Raw genomic sequence first — 19,690 nt, forward strand, 5'->3', positions numbered from 1 at the left:
TTTACCCTCATGGACAACCTTGTATTTCCAAACAAAACATTTCACTCTTCAGATACAAAGCAAAACTGGAAGAAATTGCAGCTGTATAGGAAAGTTACTCTCAGCAATTAAAGTAACAACTAGTTCAGAATGAAGACTAATCAGCCACCCCTAAGTTCTGACAAGATATTCAAGATTTTGTTTCACACATATAAGCAACCAAGAAAAGGAACAGCAATGATCACTATTCTACGGGTACTGCAGTACAGAAAAAGATCAGTAATTGCTATAAATTAGACCTTTTCAGAGCAGTTGAACTTTAGATGAAATGCAAAGTCTTCAAGTACTATCCCACAGGCAATTGGCAGAGTACCAGTTGTTCTAACATAAAAGACACAATAATTATATTTATTCCTTTTCCTGTATCTTCAAAGAAACTAACAATCATTCACATATATCTTACATAAAGGAAAGTACTAAATTACATCCATTTGGGAACACACTTAAGTGAATAACATAACAAGCATTTAGCTTCTCACAAGTTAATATTCTGTGTTGCCTTTCAGCTTAAAGATTCAATGCATGCAAAGTAAGTTAATTTTACAAATCGATTTGAAGCGCCCTTTGCAAACAACTACCAGCTGCTGTTATGTTTTGGTCTCGAGCAGACTGCATAAATGATGTGTTGCTTTCAAACTCACTAAATTTGTAAAGTATATTTACAGGAAACAACAGCATAAGCTTTGATTTTTTATTCATTTGCACATTTATCTAATCAGTTCTCTGGATTCCTTCAAATACCATGAAACTGTCATGTCAGTTGTGGTTGTTCAGAACCAAACTTAAGCAAAAGCAACAAAAAGAAAGTAATTTTTTTTTTAACCAAAATATATTATATTAAGAATTTGTATAATATTCAATAAGCAGTCTAAGAACAGCATTCAACTCAGAACATTGTCAGAAACAAACTTTTCTAGAAGTTTTTGCATTTGGATTAGAACCATGCAAGTTTAGTACAGAACAGGGAAGGTTCTTCTAGCCTAAGGGAAAATCAAATACAAGAAACAAGCCTCTTGGCTACGAATCTTTCAAGTATGCATTGAGTATGTAAGGACAGAATAATAACTGACAATAACATTTGTTATGGCATGAATAATTAATTTTTAAAAAAAGAAGAGAGAATGTAGTTAATATTTGAAAAGTATTCACCATTTTCAGTGTACTGTACAACATAACTAGTTCTCCCTTGACTAGTGTAAAGAAGGCTTTGTGCAAACTTGCTCAAAACAGGGGAAATTGGAACTGACTCCCCAAGATAACATTCCCACGAAACCTAGCAGTAAGGCCTGAGGAACCAACTACTTACTATCTAATTCCTGTTGCATACTAAAAAACTAACTATACAAGTTAAAACACAAAATTGTGCCTTCGAAAAATAACTTCCTTTATTTTAGCAAGTCGGGGTTTATCCTTGAACATTAGAGGTCACTGTGGGACTTCCTAAGGGTGTACCTAGTGTACTCTAATAAACCATTCACCACCATATTGATTTTGAGTCTGGGATTTGTGACAAGTTCAGCTGCCATATAAATTTCTCAGGTCTGCGGAATCAACAAAACAATTAAACCCAAATACTCTGAGGAATACATACTTAATAATTGTATTGAAAAACTGACAGAAAAACTATCCATAGCTACATTACAAAAGCAAAACGTTATTTTAGTATTTGCAGATTAACTAATTTCTGGCATGAACTGGCAACTTTTTCACAAAGCAAGACAAATTAACCAAGGTGCCATTCCCCCCCGCATCTAAATAATAGTTTAGGATCACACTAGTTAAAAGTATTAAATTCATTTGATAGGGAGAACAGCACTCAGAATCTGGTTTCTCCAGCAGTTCAGGATCTGCAGTGTACTTTCCAGGCAATTATTATTGATATCCTTCTCTTAATATATGAAGAGAAGAATATATTTTTGATTTTTAAACACTAAACTATGTGTTTTTCATTTTTAAACACTAAACCATTTGAGTGGAAAAACATACAAAGATCACAACTTCTATAAAACAACAAATGTTCATTCTGCACTAAGTGCTACTGGGTTTAGCTAAGTGGAATTTTGGGGCTTTAGCTTGTCCTGTCTTTATATTTTATACAACATGAACACTAAAATATACATTTCTCAACTGAACATGGCTCTAGAATGTCAAGGACTCATTTTCAGTTGTGAAAATAAATTTACTTTTCACAGAAATAATTCTAATTCTAATGCATAGAACTAGGATTTGTTTATCCTTGCCAAAATTTCAATGAGGATGAAAAACATCCAAAAACATTACCTTAATTAACAGAAAAATGTCTGGTTTGGCCTCTGTTTAGAAGTACAGCTACATTTAACTGGTCCACAAGTTTCTTTAAATCATGAAATATATGCATGACAGATCATGTGGAATATCAAGCCACGGTTTTAAAATGATAATGTATTGTTCAAGTAAAAGCAAAGCATAAGCATCTGGGTATTACAGAAATAGGATCTGTAGCATACTGGTCAACTTATAAAGATCTCATCACAAAATTCCAACTGTAACCATGAAACTTATTTAAATGAGTCTTTAAATTATTGTTCAGCATGATTCACATATTATTCCCAAGGATGTGTACCACCCACTACTATACAATGCATATAGCTATTCCCTATCAATTCCAGGAGCAAATTTCTTTCAGAAACCAAATAAAAGTTATGCAGAATAATGTATAATTTTAGAAGTGAAAAACATGTACAACTCCTAGAAATCTCCCAACCACAGAAGTTAAAATTGTCACATTTATTACAAATTGCATGTGGATTCAGTTACAAAGCTGTATATTGGAAAAAACAAGTCTAATTCCAAAGTCTTTCAGAGAAATTATTTTTTTTTAACCTGAAAATCCCTGAGAAGTCTTGACTTCCAAACATGTTCTGTTGACAATTAATTGCTATTTTCTTCCTAACTGAATAATGAACAACTATGTATGCACGTACGCTTTTTGGGGACACTAAGAGAAAAAATGTGCTGGTACAATAAATTATCCAGAGAGGTATGAAGTGGCTTTCCTCCATCTCCTTCTTTGGTATCTCAATGTACTCAATTAATTCTAGTTCAATGTAAAAGCAGTGATCCGATATGAAAAAAAAAAATCACAATAGAATAGCGACTACTTAAAAATTACTATGAGATTACAGTCTACTTTATGTTCTACTGCAATTTTTCCATCTAAGTTTTTCATTGACTTCCTGAAAAATTAACCTTCCTTAGAAAAGGTAAGAACACCACAGAAACATCTCTGGTTTTGTTCAGGGATCTGAACAGGCTGGACCGATGGGCTGAGACCAATGGCATGAGGTTCAACGAGGCCAAATGCCGGGTCCTGCACTTGGGGCATAACAACCCTATGCAGTGCTACAGACTATGGGAAGTCTAGCTAGAAAGCTGCCTAGAGGAGAAGGCTGGGGGTGTTGGTTGACAGCTGACTGAACATAAGCCAGCAGTGTGCCCAGGTGGCCAAGAAGGCCAATGGCATCTTGGCTTCTATCAGAAACGGTGTGGCCAGAAGGGCCAGGGAGGTTATTCTGCCCCTGTGCTCGGCACTGGTGAGACCACACCTCGAATACTGTGTTCAGTTCTGGGCCCCTCACCACAAGAAGGATGTTGAGGCTCTGGAGCATGTCCAGAGAAGAGCAATGAAGCTGGTGAGGGGGCTGGAGAACAAGTCCTACAAGGAGCGGCTGAGGGAACTGGGGTTGTTTAGCCTGGAGAAGAGGAGCCTGAGGGGAGACCTTATTGCTTTCTAAAACTACCCGAAAGGAGACTGTAGCGAGGAGGGAGCTGGCCTCTTCTCCCAAGTGACAGAGGACAGGACAAGGGGGAATGGCCTCAAGCTGCACCAGGGGAGGTTCAGGCTGGACATCAGGAAAAATTGTTTCACGGAAAGGGTCATTGGGCACTGAAACAGGCTGCCCAGGGAAGTGGTTGATTCCCCATCCCTGGAGGTATTTAAAAGACAAGTAGATAAGGTGCTCAGGGACATGGTTTAATGACAGATGGGAATGGTTGGACCCGATGATCTAAGAGGTCTTTTCCAACCTTGTGATTCTATGATCTCTGAGAACTGGCTCAATCTCTTCAGCTACAAACACTGTGGCCTTTGTACAAAAAAGCATTCAACTAAGAACAGACTGAAGGACAAGTACCAGACATGAAAAAGCAGCCACTTTAAGACAAACTACATCATCATAGACCAAAACAATAATTTATATCTCAGATGCACAGGATGTAGGATAACAGGAAAGCCGCTCAATAAGGAAAATAAGAGAACTGTCATCAAACGTACTCTTCATAGGACAAATAAAAGATCCAACAGTAATTTAATAAAGCAGTAATAAAATCTGCATCTAGCCCAGAATCGAGCACAGTGCTTCGCAGACGTCCCAGTTGCAGACAAAACGCACGAGAGTCAGGGACACCAACCACGGCGGCACTTCGCAGCCTCCGCTCCCTTCTTTCCACTCTGCAGCGCGGCCCGAGTTTCTCCCGTTAACCACCATCACCAAAGGGACACACAAACAGCCCTTCATGCCCTTAGCCCTACCACCTCCCTTCCCACAGGAAATTAACAGATGAGTCACTTGAAAGAGAAAAGGACAAGAGAAAATACTCCTCCACCCTCAACACCACCCACAGCCCTCCACGGCTGGGGGCGGGGCAGACCAAGCCCCGCCCCTTCCGCTCCACGCCACGCCACGCCTCTTTCTCGTCACGCCCCTCCCCTTTCGCCCCGCCCCGCCCACAGGCACCTCCCCGGAACGCGAGGGGCGGGGCGGAGCGTCCAGCACGAGCTCGGGCCTGCTGTGCTGCATGCGTCGCCTGCTCCGAGCACCACCTCCCCCCCCCGCAACTGCCTCTACCTCACGCCCGTTCCCACTCCCGCCTCCACCCCGAGGCTTCGCCCCCCTTCCTGGCGCTCTCCCTCCCCTCCCGCCGCTTCGTCGCTCCCCTTCCCGACTACTCCGCGCTTTGAGCCCGCCCGGCTTCCGTCGCTCCGCCCGCCCGCCGCTCCTGCCCTGCTCACCCTTTCCTCCTTTCAGCTGCACGGGAGGGAGGCCGTGGGGCGGGCCGGCAGCGCGAGCCGCGCGGTCACGTGGGGAGGTGGCGGCGCCGCTCGGGGCAGCGCGGGGGGCATCGAAAGTGCCGCGAATAAACGTCTACAAGGCTCGTCTTGGAGGTGTAGAAAGCGGCATCCTTCATCCGGCCTGGGCAGCTGCGGGCGGTCGCCATCCATCGTGTGCAGCCAGACAAGCTGGGGCACAATATGTTTCTCACTTACATGCCTGTGGAGGAATTTTCCCAGAAGTCTTGTGCATATTCTAATATTTTCAAGGATTAATTTTAATACGATTATGAACTTTGGAACAGTCAAATTTAGAGCTGACTCCAGCTCTGCCTGATCTTGCCTTTGAGGTGGAGAGAGACTGCAAACAGGTGATTGCAGAGCATCTGTTCATTACAGATCACACTGCACACAAGGCGTTACCAGCTTCAGAGGATGGTCAGTGTCTGAAGAAAAAGAAAACATGCTGTCATAGAATTATAGAATTGTTTGGCTTGGAAGGGCCCTTAAAGATCATCTAGTTCTAACACCCATGCCATGGGCAGGGACAAATCCCATTAGATCAGGCTGCACAAGGCCCCATCCAACCTGGCCTTGAACACCTCCAGGGATGAGGCAGCCACAGCCTCCTTGGGCAACCTGTGCCGGTGCCTCACCACTCCCATCATGAAGAAATTGCTCTCCAGGAACTGCCATTCCTGTTTATGACTAGCCTAAATCTGCCTCTCTCCAGTTAATACCTATTGTGCCTGGTCCTACTGCTACAAGTCTTTGTAAACGCTTCCTTCTCAGCTTCCTTGTAGCCTGTTCAGATACTGGAAGGTTGAATAACCCCAACTCTCTCAGCCTGCCCTCGTATGGGAGGTGCTCCAGCCCTCTGATCATCTTTGTAGCCCTCTTCTAGACCTGTTCCAACAGTTCCATATCCTCCTTATGTTGAGGATTCCAGAACTGGACACAGGACTCCAGCTAGGGTCTCACAAGAGAGGAATAGAGGGGCAGAATCACCTCTCTCGCCCTGCTGGCCACGCTTGTTTTGATGCACCACAAGACACAGTTCGCCTTTTGGCCATCAGAGGAACATTCGGTCTAACTTCTAAAGAACACTTTTACTTAGGTGAAACTTAATTCTACTTCAGCTTAAATAAGAAATATTTCATTTTTTGTAGTAGTAACTACTTCCTGTGTCAGTGGCTGGGCCGTGACCCTGTGGCAGAGTGCTTTGCGAGGGATGCTTGACTGCCAGGGGCTGCACAGAACACATCATTCTGATGTGCTCAGTGCATTCCGGTGTTGTCTGGGGCTTGATTTTGTGTCTGACACACAGCAGACTGGGCCTGCTATAGAAGCAGTGTTCTTAGCCTGGTCTTTACTAAGCATCTGTATTTACTGTTTGTGTAAGAGTCCGAGAAAATGTGAGGCCGTTTGATTGCAGCAGCCGTGATTACCTTAGGTGACAGTGGAGATCCAGATAGTCAAGGATGCTGCTATTGTGGCTATCTTGGCTAAAAATAAACTGGTTTGAATAATAATAATGTGTGATATTGGAGTTTTCATTTAACCATAGAATCACAGAATTAAGGAATAATTTGGCTTGGAAGGGACCTTAAAGATCATCCAGTTCTGACCCCCCTGCCATGGGTCAGGGACACCTTCTCTTAGGTTAGATAGCTCAAAGCCTCATCCAACCTGGCCTTGAACACCCCCAGGGATGGGTCATCAGTGTAAATATTGTAGTATAAATCAGTTGTGAGTGTTGCCAATATTGTAACCTACCCAGTAATACACAGGGGTTTTGTTTAGATCAAAGAGTTTCCTAGTCCACTCCAGATTTCATCTGGACTGATGACAACCACATCTGCACATCAGAACTGCCTGCATTATACTTCCAATGCAGTGCTCATCAATGAAGGTTGATTTTTTCCTGTCTAGTGCAAATGGTTGTACATTAGGGTTGTGATTTCACAGTAAGCATGTTTGGTTGTTTTCGTCAGCTGCCATGAACTGTCATAGTTTACCAGCTACTTGGAAGAAGATTAATCTATCCCAGATAAAGCCAGGACACAAGTGCCAATGGCAGTATAGTCTGAAGCAGGAGGATTTTCCAGATAATTTGTGTACCTTGCAGCCTTCAAGAGTCAATGGGCGCATAGAACCTACCTTTGGCTCAAGGATTCCCTTGCTGGGAGATACTTCTACTAGTCTGGCCTCTGTCAGAAACAACGTCAGGTGATGCCTTTGCCTGACTCTCTGCCGTTATTTGTAATTTGTTATTAAAGTGTTATTTTTGTGTTCAAATATAAAATTGTTTCTAATTGAAATAATCCTAACTTTGAAATTCAGCCATGGAAGTATAAATGCAGTGTTGTCTGTAGACTGAACATGTCTTTTTACAGAGGTAAAATATCCTTTCCACAATTGTTGGGATTGGAATGAACTATCTATGAAGACAATACTGTAGAGTACTTATTAATGAACTGAATTGGAAGACACATTGTAAGACCATTTTTTAGTACAAGGCTTTTGCATTATGTATATACATTCTATAAAATGTCTTGTTCCAAATACACGTGCAGCCACTTGATAAATCTGAACCTTTCTGCAATGCCTACAGCTTTTTATTGCTTAAAACATTATCACAAAAAACAGAATTAGCTTCAGTGTGATTTTCTTTGCTAAAATAACAATGTGATGTAAATATACTTGTTATCTAGTGTAAATGAGGGATTGTTACCCTATTTCATTTTTTGTTTTCTCTCGGCATGTTTTTAAATAAGCATTACCTTACAATCAGATAATCTTTACTAACTTTGTTGTCAATTAACCTTTGTTTAATACATTATTTCTTTAACACATTTGAGTTGTGTGCACTGTATGATTATGCAATAATCTTTTCAGTATATTATGCAGGAATAGGTATAGTATTTAGCTGCCGGTATCCACCATCTTTATTTTCACCATTCATAAAGTAAATATTTTAACTGGAAAATCTTTGCAAAATGCTCAGAAATATTTTTACAAAGCACAATATTAGACTTCAAATTGTGACATTAGAGAAGCACCTTATGGAAATGTGCCTTGATGTTTCCAAGCATTCAAAGCTGATGATGTGAAATATTTGCCACTGAAACTCTTCAGCTGATACTCTTATGCCATTAAAGACTTTCACTATAAACCTCTCAAGATCAGATGATGACTTATCAGCAGTTTTCTTCATTTTGAAAGTATGCAGTTGCTAAACAACTAGCAGGAAATACCCATTCTTAATTTATTTGTAGATAAAATTATGTTTACCAGAGCTAATACAAAACTGTCAGTTGCAAATGATGCATTACCGATGTTCACACTGTTTTATTTTTCTTCCTTTTTTTTCTTTTTTTTTTTGGTAAGTGTTCCTACTGCAGGTGCATTGCTGCCTAGAAGTAGAGAACGGTTTATTTTGCTTTCAACTCTAACAAATAGCTACTGAAAATGTTTTGCTGCTTCCATGCTTTGATGCATCAGTGAATGAAATAAAGAAAAAGCATGCCCTTTTCACCCACCTCTGCAATTGCTTTTCAGCTGAGTGTACCAGTAAAGGGTTCTTGGCAATCCATAAAACTTTTGTACCACAGTATCCATTTAAAAGACTCTTAGCAGACTATGGCAAGCTTTATACTAGAACCACATTTCATTCAGCTTCCCCTAGCTTAATTTCGTTTTGCATTTTAAGAGCATGGAAAATCTATGGGAGATAACGGAGACCTGCTTTTCGTTAAAATCAAGTACCATACACTTGCAAATACAGCTATCTGTATTTAAGGCCCGTTTTATCTTGCTGTGGTAAAGGAAACATTTGAGTGGTGTTGAGTGTACTGTTTGTTCTGAAGAGTAGTGTGTTAGAGAAAAATATTTGGGCTGGATCCAACAGCCTGAGAGCACAGAAAAGGTGCTGTGACAAAATGGCATGGGCACTGGAGTCACAAGATCAGGAAGCCTGATCGCTTAAATGGATATTGCAGATGAATACTTCATAACATCCAGCTGAGGCTTGAAGGAACTAAACTATGGCCCAGAGGCAGCAGTGAATGGTGTGGCACAGTCGAGGACCGTACGACTTTAAACCTGCTCTTATATCAGGGGAAAAAGTGGTCATGGCATCTGCAGTATTATTTTATTATTATACATTTCCGTTTTTTTACATGACTAGGTGTTTAACCCCTGCTAGCTTTTGGGCTCAAATAACGGCTTGTGATAAAGGATTGTGCACACATTTTTGTGGGTTTTTTTTTCTCAAATGAAACTTCTTTGCTGCAAGTTTATATTCAGTGGGAGTTATCTACACACATATATATAACATTGCTATCTATATATGAAGTATTTCGTTTAATTTCCTCTAAGTCACGAAGGTGATGTGAAACCCTTCTAGGATTAATCTCATTTACAGATGGCTGTTGGAAAGGAATCAGATAAATCACATTTTAGAAGAGCCTGTTTCTCCTGAGTTGCTACCTAGTGCTTGCTCTGGAGGGAGAAACATCCCACCCTACTTGTGCTGGAGTTCCCAGGAGCCCAGCTAATGGCTGGTGTCAGTACCTGCGCACTTATTTGTGGTTCAGTGCTCTTCACTTAAAGAAGGAAAAAACTTGGTTGGGTTGATTGGTGTCCCTGCCCATGGCAGGGGGGTTGGAACTAGATGATTTTTAAGGTCCCTTCCAACCCAAACTGTTCTATAATTCTGTGAGTCTGTGATTCTATGATTGTGACACTGTATGGAAGTTGCTGTGTAAAAATGTTGGGACAAACGTTTTTGTTACTCAGTGCTGTTACTCATATTCTTTATGTTGTGCCTCATACATACTGAAACACAACAAGATTAAAGTAGATTTTGCTTCCAGTTGGTCAGGCGGGCAGCAGAGCATGAAACTGTGGTGACCTCTCCATCAGGAGAAAAGAGAAGAATTGAAATGCAAGAAAATTATTCCTGAAGTCCTAACTGTGGTCAGTGAAACTGACATTCTCTTTGAAAGGCAGAAAATACAGAAAAAAACCTGTTGGCTTATGTGTGGAAGTTTTCCTCAAGGAATGGCTATAGCCCTCAAATTCTTCCTATAGGAAAAAAAAAAAAAAAAAGAAGTAAAGACAATTTGCAAAGCCAAGTGTTCATTGTCAGTGTAGGTAAAATCTTGACAGGCTAATAAGCAAATTATCAGTCCACATCTAATAATTACAGAAAAAGGAAACGGGACTGTAATGCAGGGCAGGGGGGAGGGAGAAATCTCAATAATAATACAGTTAAAATTGGTGCCCAAACTTCTTGATATCCACCTCTGTGTTTTTGATGCTATGTTCACCCTTCTGTTTCCTCCACAGGTGCTAAGGTGGTTTGGTTCATTGTGATGGGTGTTGCTGCTTCTCTTTGTAGCCATAGAACTGCCTTTTCCCAACTCCCAGTCTGTATGTTTAACTGTCTGGCTGTCACTTGTTTATAGCCCTGGAGTTTCCAGTGTCATCTTGTGCCTCCTGTCATTCCTGTCATACCAAAAATGTGATCCCCTGGACTGTGTTGTTATGGTAAGGGCATGAACATTCTATTTGAACAATTTAACTGCTTGTTACCACTTATTACTACATATTATGGTTGTATCACATAATTATATAAAATTAGACAAAAGTAAAATAAGGAATCGTAGAATATCTCAAGTTGAAAGGGACCCGTAAAGATTGTTGAGTCGGATTTCCTATTCCTTGCAGGACTACTTAACAATAAACTGTATCACAAAAAAGCGTCATCCAGATGCTCCTTGAACTCTTGTCAGGCTTGATGCCATGACCACGTCCCCGGCGAGCCTGTTCCAGTGGCCCTCCCAGTGAAGACCCTTTGCCTAATGTCCAATGTGAACTTCTCCTGATGTAACTTCATTCCCTTTCCTCATTTCCTATCACTGGTCACTAGAGAGAGATAAACATATTAGACAAATACCACCTGATTATTAAAAATCTGTTGTTACAGGTAAACAAGGTAAAACAGGATTGCAGGCAAGCTAAACCAAGCTCAGCAAAGCCTGACAAGTCCTGAGGATTTGCAGAGTTAGAATGAAACTCAGGTTCTGCTGTTAGCCATAGCAATACTGTATATCCTGAGCTAACAGGTTGCACGGGTCTTAAATATTTGGAAATGTCAAATATATCAGCCTAATATTACTTTATAGTCTTCAGTATATTTAATCAACAGTAACTAACTTGGCATTCAATTCTTATGTGTAACATGTAAATCCTTATTTTCCTTTTAAGTGAGGATTAAAGGTTACAAAGGTTAATAGCAATAGACAGACGTAGAGCTATCATTTTAGATTACTTTTTATTAAAATACTTAGCATAAAGCAGACAACAGTTACTTTGCTAGTACATTCAGTACATTCTTTCAGCACTGTCAAATTTAAAGGGTTAAATTTACCTGAGAGGAGTCAGTATTGTCCCTTCTCATTATTGAAGCTTATTTTTGAATAATTTTTCCCCTGTACATGCATTTTAAAGGTGTGCAATTAACTGGTTGCAAGTTGTTAGGCAGTTGATGAAGTGTGAACGGGGCACTGATTTGTTTTCTTTGTTTACATGTTTCCCATAATACTCTGATGAGAGCAGGATGTTAAGGCTTTTTACTCTTTGTATTATTGTTTGCTTGATTCATCAGATTTTAAGAAGTGATTTGTGAAACCATTTACAATTCTTCAAATTCCATTAAAAATTAGTGCCCAACCTTAATAAAAGAAAAAAAAAACCGAAAAACAAAAAAAAAACAACAACAAAAAAACCTGCTCAAACATGAACACAAGCAGCACCCCTGTCACTACCTCAGGTTTAGGAAGTGTCTGTTTTCATCTGAACTGCTAGTACATCTGACCACTCAGCTTGTTTAAAAAACCAATGCTGGGTTTGAAGACCATAACAGTTCAGGAATTTTCTGTTATTTATTACTCAGTCCTCCCCCCACCCATACACTTTTAACCAGACAGAACAATAATTGTGTGGGGAGTAAGGGAGCAGCTTGGTGGGCATGTGGCAGCTAGCCACAGTCCCACCGGCAGCCCCAGGGAGAGGGCTGTAGGATCGAGTGCTCTGTTTGTGTTCATGTACTCCGCTCCTGGTGCACCACCCAACTGCCCGTGACCACACTGCATCACGGATGCAACATCCTCAGGTGTGAAACCTAGCCTCCATACCCTTTGATACACCACAACACAGCTCCCCTAGATCTCTTGCTGTACCCATGGCAGAGGGGGGTGGAACTAGATGATCTTTAAGGTACCTTCCAACCCAAAGGATTCTATGATTCATGATTCGATGATTCTATGATTTTATGATTCTATGAATTCTTTGCATTCAGACCCAAGGTCCCCCTTGTAGCCCTTCATAGGAGAGTGGCTTCATGGCTGATAGCAGAAGTTCGCACCTGCATTAGCGGTGGATATGCATAGGTGCAGATCTGCCATCTGAAAGGTGGCCATGCCGGGTTCATACCAATGTGCAGTGTAGCTGCTTTAAAACAGAGCAGCTTCGGCAGTTTCTGTAACATTTATGTAAGACCAAAAACTAGCTAGTTCATGTCAAAAAAGTTCAGTGTGGTCAAGACGACACAGCGTGCCCAGCTAGCTTAGCAGTGTAGGCAGAGCACACATTCCTTCCTTGTGTTTACTGAGGGGGCTTTAATGACTGTTGTAATCAGCACTCTGAGACTCCTGATCGCTGTGGGTGATTCGTGCCTGCTGAGAGGTCACACTAACTCTGAGATTGCCAGCCACGGTTTCAGAGTATCAATTTACTTTGTTTCAGCCTGTTAATGTTTACCTCTTGGGATAAGCAGGCACTGTTATACCCCATGCAGTGCTGACAGCTCCAAAGTGAGGACTGCCACGTCATTCATAGCTCTGTGCTGCAGGAACACGCCTTCTCAAGAAGAGACATAGATGTGACATGATGTGCATTTACACAGAGTTGCCTTCTCTTTCCTTACCCCCTCCTAGGTCAGTGACGGCTACAACATGTCCCCTGAATGAATTTCTTTTTTTTCTCTCTCCCACCTATCTTCAGTCTTTCAGGCAAAATTCTCGACCCTTTCCTCTTACAGCAGACATCTCCCTCTGTTGCCGTAACAACAGGAGCAGCTCAGCTGTGCAAGGCAGCCAGGGCTGGAGTTTTTCCTTTCTCTTCTCACTGAAAACAGTCCCTCAGACACTTTGCAACTGTATTCTTTTCCATCAGCTTAAAATGCTGATGGCAAAACATATTAGTCTAAACTACATGGTCCTGTCCTGCTGGAAGACTTGTACTCAAAGAAATGAGCTGCTTTGCAGGTCCACACTGCCATGTCTGCCAAGTATTTTTTCTGGTACTCAAACTACAGCACTAGTAATGAAGAAGGGGCAGAACTGAGAACTGATACTATGCATAATGGCTGGTATAACTAAAATTTTTTGGGGGTTGCTAATAGGAAAGGGAATAATAAGACCAAGATTCTCCTGACAACTATCCAGATTTTTTTTTTCCTACAGTGTATATATATATATATATATTGCAGTATCTATCTTTCAAGCTAAAGTCTTCAGAGCCACCAGCTAGAAAATATTTACAAGTGGGTACCTCCTGTTCGCTGGTGCAAACACAGGTTAAGAACAAGCACACATTTCTGACACACAGACTGTTTTGCTTCCAATGGACATTTGGAGTCCCTGAGAGTCTGCTCAGACTACACGTCTAAAACTCCTCCAAGGAGTATGGACAGCTGCAAAATACTTGAGGCCATAATCTGGGCTAGGTTTATAACAACATGAGACCATAAAAACATGCACAGTGAAGAACTGCTGGGTCTAATTCCCTTGAAATTCTTGGCCTGGAGTTCAGCCTTGAGCTGTTGACCTCTGCCCTCCGTAAAATCTGTGTGTTATCACAGATTGAAAAAGACCACCTTGTAAAATGATAACACTAAAGAAGAAAATGGAATAAAAAAGGCAGTCCTGTGTACCTTCCTTATGCAGAATCTTGCTTGTTGGCCACTTGATGCACGGGTCTTTCACTGCACCACCCTCACTGACTGCTGCCAGAGCAGCTGCTGTTGACTAAGGAAATAGTTACAGATTCTTCCCACAGACTGGACCAGCCAAGTTATTCCACTGAGAATACTCCCTTCCAAATTAAGGAATCTGCATAGGGAGCCTTGCAAGGGCTGATACCTGCACCATACATGTCAAGCCTATTCTGAGAGTCAGGTCCAGTGACTAGTCAGCCCAAACTGTTTTGATGAGCAACATGAATAACTATGGCTTGAAAGTGTTGACCTTGCTGTTATGGAGTAGGATTCATGAAATCACAAAGGACAGCAGGTCAAACAGCAAAAAGAGTTGTGAGTCTTGCATTTTGGGGTATGGAAGTAGGAGACAGGCTTGAGCAAGCTGCTGTGGTTCTTTGGTATAGACAGTCCTATGAGGAAGCATGGGACAAAGCTGAGGTAGCTTATGTGCTCTGGTTGGATGGAGGGTCATGGTAGGGAATTGCTGGTACATCTGATGTTTTTGCAAGGTCCAAGGTTGCTAGTGCAGTGCTGAAGGCCACATTATGTTGCTGCTGTTCTCATTAGCCGATCAAGTTTGGTGAAGATACTAACACAATGTTGAAAACATGGAGTATGCTGGATTTCCATTATGGAGTGTGTGAAAGCCATCTATGTTACCCCATCTGGAAATGCATTGGAAAGACTCTCCCAGCCACTACTCAAACTCAGAAGATCCAAAATAGACATATGAGCTCTCTGCACCTGCTCTCTCTCATACCTCCAGTGTCAACACCTAGAGGACATCATCTGATAAGTCCAAATCCCGCTCCTCCATCAGCCAGAGAATGTGAGGATGCAGCTGCACAGGGGGAAAGGCAGCCCAGTGCTTCCTGGAAAGCCTGGCCAATGGTACTGATATACTTGGGCTAAGAGACAGTCCACAAACATGCAGCCATGCCAGAAGTTTCGGAGGCAAATTCATTAATGGTATGCTTATGGCCCAAAGCCTGATTGTTCTCCTTTTCCTCTCTGTTTTCTTCTCCTGGAAAATTAAGAGGCTTTCTAGTCACACTTCACCACCACCACCACCACCAACAACAACAAGCGCTAACGTGGCAAATTCTGATTAGCTTGCTTCATTATCAGAATCTTCCTGGAAAACCTCACGTGCAAACCAGGAGTCTCTCTGCCACCATCATGAGTGAATGGCACTGGCATCCTTAATTTCCTTTCTTTTAATGCAAAACAAGTTGCCAATTTATCTGCGAACATCCTGAGTCACCCAAGCACTGATTTCCTAATAAAAATGCCAGATTTAGAAGAAGGCCTTGGTGAGGATGGGTGCTTCATATGTGACAACTGTATAGAAAGGAAGGAATAAGCTTCCTGACAGGATCGGGTAGCACCGTAGGTTACACGCTTTACGGTTTAGCTGTGATAGTGGACCGGGCATAGAACCACCATGCAGTTAAACATGAGGCACTGTGCCTGTTGCTTGTGCCACTGTTAATGACATTGATGCCACGTATGATAATCCGAGGATAACACAAACACATGGCAGCCCAAGTCAAGTTGCACAGACATGCAGGAGCTCCGTCAGCGGATTCAAGCAGATCCAGGGGACCCTGCAGATTGATTCAGCCAACTGCACAGTAAGGAGGTGCCCTACAAAGCTGAGTACTACCCGATTTCTTTCCATTCCCTTGTAGCTGCCGTTCAGGATGCCACAGGAGGTACTGCAAGAGCTAATCAGTGTCAGGAGGGCAGGAAATTGGCCTCGAGGATGCACTGGAGTTGATGGAGGGGCAGCCACTATAAAAAATTGTAACTCTTTTATTATTTACATTGTTTGTATACAAATAGTTACAAAATACAGTTTTCTTAAAATACTCAAACTGAGCAAGCTGAAGTCAAACCTTTCCCTCAGTGCTAGTCTTCTGTTTCTGAAGCTTTTTTTTTCCTAGACAAATTTGCAGGTAGTACCGGGCTTTGGGATGGTCTTCAAGCAAATACAAAAATGGTTCGTACTGATCACAAAATTCACGCCCAAACCCTACAAAAATCCCAAGTGAATGACATTGTTTGACTTATCATCAAGATCTTTAAATCTGTTTGTAAGATTGATATCATCCTGTCAGTTTTTCCATTCTGGTCTATGAAAAGTGACATTTTTCCCTACCCTTAATTATACTGCATTAAGTAAAATCAGCATGAGTGGTTTTAAATGAGAGAGTGGGAGCTGAAATGGAAGCAGGGGAGCAGGTTGAGAGCTACTGAGGATGAAAGACTGAACAGCAGAGGCTTGAGGAAATTAAACCGAGGCGTGGATGCTGTAGTGTGTTGAAATGGCAAATAGGGATCTGAAAGAATTGGTAGGGGGCAAGTGGGGGACAAGCAAGCATACATATAATAGAGAGTATGGGTGAGTATGAAAGACAAATGGCAGAAACAAAGAGCCTTTTTATAATGGGCAGGAACAATTAAGCTGTATAATTACAAAATCCTGCTGCGACTGCTCTCCTATGCAGGTACTGAATGGACACGGATCCTGAGAGCAGCACTTTGAAGAGTATGGCAACAGTTCCTCTCTCTTTTATTTCCAGTTCACCCCCTCCACCTCTGTCAGCAGCAGCATATGTGATATCATTTTTTTCTGTGCAACAGCGTTGCCGGCCATGCACACACACAACAGCACAATGTCTGTAAATGAAAACCTTCCTGCCAGCAAACACAAGGCTGGAGGGGTTGTTCCTAGGAAGCAGCGTGGCACTGGCAGTCATCAAGTCATTCTGAAAAGGTTTTCTTTACAAGTGCTAAGTGGAACTTGAACTTAATTTATTTTTTTCTGTTTATTGTTAATTCGGAAAACAGAATACATTATTTACTAATGTATTTAAAGTACGTGACACAATGTTACAGGAGAACAGTGGGTGAAGCTCTTAAGAGTTGGCATCTCTGCCTCTATTTAGTATTTATTTGAGGACCTTATTACAGGCTGTCAGGTCACCATGTTTTGAGCATATCTTTTTTGCCAAATCAATTTTACTTCTAATTGTATAGCCTAGGCTGAGTTAAAATGCTTTCTAAATTAGATCAGCTCCTTCTGAATCCAAAAATTTGCAAAGAACAGCTAGCTGCACTCCTTTAGACCTGCATTTCTAAAACCCCCTTAGGAAAAATCCCTTCCAAACACATGAAGTTAGAGCCAATAAAGGACTAAAGCATCAGATGCAGAACTGAGACACTTAAATCCAGAATTATGCTCCAAAACCTGCTTCTCAGCTGTTGTATAACCTTGTAGATAATTCCTCATTTGACCTGCAAATTCTTTGTGAAATCCTGCTTTCTTGCAACCATACAGCTATGGTTGCACATATCCAAAGTAAGGCACTGAACAGAACAGTCTTTGAAATCTGATGTGAATTATCAGAGCATGACTTAGACATACCCCAAAGGATCATGATTCTCAAAGATCTAAATACGGCTATTAGTTTTTGAATAGCACTATTTAGTATACAGGTCATTAGACAAGTCTGTGGGGAAGCTTGATTCCATTTTCCTGCTCACCTTTTGGTTTTGGTTTCTGGAGTTCAGGAAGTCCTAGGGCTGATCCGTATATCCCAGATTGTGTGTGCTCTCTGGCTGCATATACAAGAGAGACACTGCTGTAGCTGTGATATAAAAGAAAAAGGTGAGTTCTGCAATTTGTACAGCTCCTGCTTCATTCAAAGTGCTCAGTGTATATTCTAAAATTGCATGCTAGACCTGAAGGACTGCAGACAAAATGGATAGTTTCCAAAACCTGGTCAGGCTGGCACACAGTTCAGGCACTGAACCAGTCACTCCTGTAAAATTAATGCTGTGGTACTTGGTAGGAGGTAATTCTCAACCACAGTGCTAAACTCATGCTTCGTATGTTCTTTGGTAACAAATTTTGAGCCCTTGTGGACCTTTTTTGTAAAACATGCATTCTGAAAGTTAGTGAGTTTCTATGGGGGTAGCTGAGATAAAACACACACAGAGACATGTAAGATTTCTGGATGTAAATAACCTGGCCATTCATCTGTTTGATCACTTTTGTCCATCCAACATACCTGGTCCATCCGTTCTGCGAGGGTTGTGTCCTCTGGCCACGCAAACAAACTCCGTTGTATGAACCTTACCCATGCTATAGGACAGTAACGGGCAAAGGAGACAGGACGTAGTTAACCTTTTGGCTCACTCTTCACTCGCTGTTGATCACACCTGCATACTGAACTGTGTTCTTTGGCAAACTTACCAGCAATACATATGGTATGTAGTTTCCAAGGGCACATAAACTGGTCAGATCTAATGCAGTGATCTGTTACTACTCCACCTTTCAGTTCCCATCGCTTGACCTTGAAGTCACTTAAGACAGTATGCAAGAGTTTGCTTTCAATACTGAGAAAGAGTTGCTAGTTTTCATTGCTTATTTGATCATTTTCTAAATATTTTCTAGACTCATTTTTTCAGGTTCTAATTCTTACATTCCTGCATGAGCCACTGAAGCTGAATCTCACAGCAGCCTCGTCGGGAGCTGAAAATATGAAAGTTAGTGGTAGAAATTAAGGAAATCCATGGAAATACTTCTGAAACATTTTCCAGATTTCAGTTACACAAATGCATCTATCCTCTTGCCTGAGGGCTAGCTCTAATCCTAGCTCTTAGTACCTAGCCTTTATGTTTCTCCCTTTTTCTTGTGTCTTTCCGATCCCTGGGAATGCATTGCCCAAGTGAAGTGCCCAGGGGCAGCTGGTCCTCAAGGTGGCCAGCCAGAGCCACCTGGTTTCCTTAGTCAATACTAAAACTGCAGGGACAGCTATGGTTGGAGCTCCACCATTGCTGAGGATTGTGTACCTCAGCGTATTAAAGAGTACCAGGTGCTGTCCTAGATCCTGCACTGAGGACAGCACCTGCAGTAGCTCTTTCAAAGAGCTGTGTGTTGTACTTTGCCACTACTGGTGATATATACAGCGTCTTATTCACCAAAATCTGTACCCAGGGTGCTAAACAGGTTGTGCTAACTGCTCTCTGATTATGCTTCAGCAGGCAACTATTAAATGAAAAATGAAATTAGATAGACAGACTGGAAGCAGGTATGTAATCACAGTTCCCAGGTTTGCACAGAAACACGAGTGGAATCACACTGTGTTTGACAGTACAGGAGATTGTTGATTATGTCATCTAAACTGGGAGAGCATTTCCAGGAGAACTTTACCCTGGGCTGGTAGCTTGTTATGGAGAACCCTTTCATGTCCTGGTGAAGCTGTAGATGACAGTGCTACAGAGTATTTGCCAGTGGAGAGGAACTAACAAAGCCACCATGAGTACAACAGCTAACTAATGAGACAGAACAAGACATGCGACAAGAAAGAACAAAATCACCTCTTCATTCTGGTGGCTTTGACAGTCCCAGGCTTGCCAACTAATATTTGACATAACTAAAGTATATTACATATAACATTAATACATACATAGTAACACTAACATAATTAATTTTACATACTTAACAT

At 41.6% G+C, this 19,690-nt stretch overlaps 1 protein-coding gene across 1 annotated transcript in view; it reads right to left on the reverse strand.

The window, feature by feature from the left end:
* Window positions 1-6,954, reverse strand: part of IMMP2L (inner mitochondrial membrane peptidase subunit 2) — a 446,080-nt gene extending 439,126 nt beyond the window's left edge. Inside the window, exon 1 of the mRNA XM_054088177.1 lies at window positions 5,090-6,954. The gene's annotated coding sequence lies outside the window, so the exon portion shown is untranslated. The remainder of the gene's footprint in view (window positions 1-5,089) is intronic.
* Window positions 6,955-19,690: the final 12,736 nt, after the last annotated feature.

This window comes from Cuculus canorus, chromosome 1 (genome assembly GCF_017976375.1).
Source record: "Cuculus canorus isolate bCucCan1 chromosome 1, bCucCan1.pri, whole genome shotgun sequence".
NCBI lineage: Eukaryota > Metazoa > Chordata > Aves > Cuculiformes > Cuculidae > Cuculus > Cuculus canorus.